Source organism: Euprymna scolopes, chromosome 45, assembly GCF_053919585.1.
Source record: "Euprymna scolopes isolate OS-2025 chromosome 45, ASM5391958v1, whole genome shotgun sequence".
Taxonomy (NCBI): domain Eukaryota; kingdom Metazoa; phylum Mollusca; class Cephalopoda; order Sepiida; family Sepiolidae; genus Euprymna; species Euprymna scolopes.
Genome location: NC_136526.1, coordinates 58,800,221 through 58,804,877, shown reverse-complemented (window position 1 = coordinate 58,804,877; position 4,657 = coordinate 58,800,221).

Below are 4,657 nucleotides of genomic sequence, written 5' to 3'. Positions count from 1 at the left end.
GACCGGAAAAGCAAGTTCGCAGAAAATTAAAAATTTTTTTTTCATTTTATTATGATTTCATTTACAAATTATGTCGAATTAAAAATTATGATTTTATTCTTAAAAACATTTTTATAAGTTTTTAAGAATAAAAAAGTAAGCACCTATTTTTTATGTAAAAAAAAAAACAACCAGTTTGAATATGAGTGGGGATAAAAAAAAAAAAAACTAACAGTAAGCCTAATTTGTTCTTTTTCATTTATTAATTTTTTTTTTCTCATTTATTTATTTATTTACATTTTTAGGGTTTGTATTACTGTACACAGATTCGAAAAAGTTGTCAAAAAACAAATATATAACAAATAAATGTTATCAAAGGCAAGATAAATTACTTTTCTACTAAACTGGATATAATTTTCGTGTTTTTATTCAATTTAACATGTTTATTCAGCTCGAAAAGCATACAGTGTTTACCGATGTATTGGAAAATTCAAAATGGCGGCCGACTCTCTCTTTAACACGGTAAGTTCGGAAAAAGGTGTAATAAGTAATAAACTAGACAAAATTCTGTTAGAAATTCGCTCAATATATGTTACCGTGACATAACTTGAACTTGACATATATTCGGTGTTTTTTAATAGTATTTTCGAGCTGAATAAACATGTTAAATTGAATAAAAACACGAAAATTATATCCAGTTTGGTAGAAAAGTAATTTATCTTGTCTTTGATAACATTTATTTGTTATATATTTGTTTTTTGGCAACTTTTTCGAATCTATGTGTACAGTAATACAAACCCGACTATTACTTTATATATATATGTGTGTGTGTGTGTGTGTGTGTGTGTGTGTGTGTGTAAACTCTTTAAAACTCTTTTAAAATAGTTGAATAAACTTACAAAGGTAGGTAGAAAAGTAAAACTAACACTTAGAAAAAATAATTTCATTTTTTTTAAAGAATAGTAAACAAGTAAAAATATTTTTAAAAAATATATTATGAGATGCGTTTTCTCTTTTGAAAACAATATCTCATTCAAGAACCCTCATAAAATGTGTTTTCAATCGATATTTATTCAATAAGGGACCAGTTTTTCTATCTAGCAAAAGGGGACGGGATTTCCGTGAAGGAGTTTTCCGGGGGACAGTTTTCCAGGGAAGAGTTTTCCTAAACTCTCCCCATTCATATTAGACTTTTTTATTTATTTAAAAAATAAGTGATGATCACTTGTTAGAAAGAGCCGGGCCGCTGAGCAAGTTGTTAGTAGCTTTATTAATGGCGAGCGTGAGGTAATGTTTACAACTGGGCCTCTCGGGAAGAGGTGACTATTTTGTGTGATGTCTTTGCAATTCATGAATTGGTAAATGTTTCGGTTAGGTCCACCTCCACAATTTTCTTTAAAATGACGACATTTATAAGTTTTCGACTATGCTGAATACGAAAATCGCATTGAAATGTTGCAGAGATAAGTAGTTATCAAGATAGAAAAAATGCATTATGCACCGTAATTTTGGCGGCCATTTTTTTACGCGCATGCGCGCGCCCTAAGCAATCAGAATTTTACACGAAGGAAAAAAACCAAGTACTCCCCCCCATCCTCCAGAATGGCGGACATTTTTCTACGCGCATGGCGGCCATTTTTTTTGTACGCGCGCGCCCTGATACCCCCCAAGACTGGCGGCCTTTTTTTTTTCACGCATGCACGCGCGCCCTGAAAAGAAAAAAAAAAAACAAGTATCCCCCCCCAGTTCAAATATTTAGAATACAAAAAAACCCTGTAGAATTCTGCAATTTGCTTGCCACCACAAGAAATACGCACTTATAAAAGTTTTTTTTTTGTTTAAAATTATGACTTTGCGGGTATGATGGAACATGTTCAGTTTCATTGTTAGTCGTCAACATTGGATTCTTATAAAGTAGAAGTGGTTTTTTTGGGGGGGGTGAAGTTATCGAAAAAATTATCGAACAAATGTAAATGGAATATTGGGTATTATTTTAGAAACTCGAACTTCAATAAAAGTTATTTTGCAACTTGCCTGCATCATTCGTTGGTATTTTGTTTCTACGACATTTTAAACTTTTGCAATGCAAGATGGCGACTTTCAGTAAGGAAAGCATTAATGTTGGTTTTGGGAAAATGGAAGAGACAGTTGCGAATTTTAAAGTACTACAATATTTGAGATTAAATAAAAAGCATTTAAAACTACTTAAAAATAGCAAGTTTTTTTGTGTTTTTTTTTTTAAGATTTAAAGATAGTTGTATCCGTCGCAAAATGTGCCCCCCCCGGACGGTTTTCAGATGTATTTATGTCCTTACTCCTGTTTTTCTGTGCCATGCCTGTACATTCTTCCAGTATGACAAAAAAACTTATGGAGCAGTTTTGATTTGTCCATCTCACTTGTTATAAAAAGATATCTTGCCAAGTACTGCTCCATAAATTCTCCTCGAATGCCAGGCCTCTTTATCCATTCCTTCACGTCTCGCCACAGCCGCTCAATATTTTGTGTGTGAATAGTTGGGTCATCTTTATCCACGAAATTTTTAGAGTGGTTGACTATCTGGTGAACATAACCGTTCTTGTTGAGGTTGCTATAAGCTCGCCAAGAATCGCTATAGACTATAGAACCTGGCAGAACAAATTTCTTGGTTAAACGAAGTAGTGTTTCTTCGTTCCTCCGCTCATTGGGGCCTGTCAATGCTACCACAAAATTCCGTTTCGATATCCTCTCAATGCCGCCAAAAATCCAAATTTGCTTTAGAGGCCTTCCTCGGTTATACTTGCGGCGAACGATTAAGGTTTCGTCAATGTCCACCTCAATGCCTTGGCCCCCTATTGGCTCTTGGTTATCCGACCAGTTCTGACAAACTTCAGAACAGTAAGACCTCCAGTCAACAGCAGAACGGCTGGAAATATCAAGATTTTCTTTTACTGTTCCGTGGTCCCACCGGTTGCTAAGGAAATGGTTTACGAATAGAACAACTTTCCAACACAGCATGTGCGTCTTCCCTACAAATGTTCCATTGCAGTCGCTGATGCTGAAGCCACAATACTTCCTTTTTTTTCCTATATGGTTCTACACAATAATTTGTGCATCGCCATAGGGACTTATCTTCCCGATAGGAACATGGGTTTTCACACTTGGGGCATGTCACACTGGTCGGTAATACCCCATGGCGCCGGAGGAAACTTTTGCATTTCTCTTCTTGTAAAATGTAGTTATAAATAGTTATGAAATATTTATTACAACACATGTCACAAGAATCTGTGGTAGCACTCATTTTTAGGTGGGGGGGGTAACGTAGAAAAGTGTCAGCGAGTGAAAATAAAATGTTGGCATGAAATGTAATTGAAAAAAAATGAAATACTTATAATAAAGGTGGAGAAGTTTTCAATGTACTGAAGAGATGTCAAAGTTCAGTTCGAATGTGTTTTCGTTTTAGTTTGTAGAATTGTTTGCGCATGTACTAGTGTATCCATGCGCATGCGAAGGGTTAATAAATAGGTCTCGCAAAATTACTTGTTTCTGTAAAAATTAAATGACATTTTCGTCTTCGCATAATGGTAAATATAGTAGAGGCAAAAATTTAAAGAAATTTGTGGAGAATACTCGGACAATATTACAATTATTTACAACGGGCGTGTTTATTTACGCACGCAGTTGTATTCATACGCGTGCCTAGATTAAACACCCGCGAAAACAAATACACTCACATGCGTAAAAAAAAAATGGCCACCAAAATTACCGTGCATAATGCATTTTTTTCTATCTTGATAACTACTTATCTCTGCAACATTTCAATGCGATTTTCGTATTCAGCATAGTCGAAAACCTATAAATGTCGTCATTTTAAAGAAAATTGTGGAGGTGGACCTAAACGAAACATTTACCCATGAATTATTTTTTACCAATAAAATCATGATTTTTAATTCAAAAGAATTTATGGTATTCCTTGGGCGTTGAGTTCCATGGCGACCAGCAGAAAAAATTAATGGTCGCTCTCTTAATCCACCCCCACACGTAACATTTTTTTTATTTACTGACGTTGCCGTAGTAACTAAACGATTATTTGTAACATTTACAAACATTTATTTATTTATTTTGAAAAAAAAGTTTTACTCTTTATGAATATTAAAAGAAAAAAGTTACTAAGCTGTAGCAGAATTAACAATAACCGAAATGAGGGGAAATGGACAGCTTACCTGGGATACGTCTCTTGTTTCAGGCTGAGCGGAAGTGTTCCAAGATGGCGTCCATGGGTTTTTATTAGCGTTGACCTCATGCAATTCTCGTAGAATCATGTCTACTCTCACGCGATTATGCAAATGGATAATTCCTGGCCGCTATAAAGGCAGGATGCTGGAAAGCAATGAGGCATGTCCGGCAGATTGTGTGTGTAGGTGGTTCTGGCGATTGGATTGTTCTTTGTGATGAACCACGTGTCTGCGAGAAGCGATTTTTTTTTTCTGCTTCTTTTTTCTCTACGGCTATTACAGCCAAGAAATCCCTCTCTTCTAAAGGTGGGCGATACTGACTATTTCCTATCTGTGTTCCTGATTGTTTTTTTTGTTTTTTTTTTGCCTACTACATTTTTCTTCAAACTATTTCAGCTCGACTATGGTGAAGGTGTGGATAAGCAGTGATATTATCAAGCTGTTCTCTGGCGAGGGAGATGTTGTA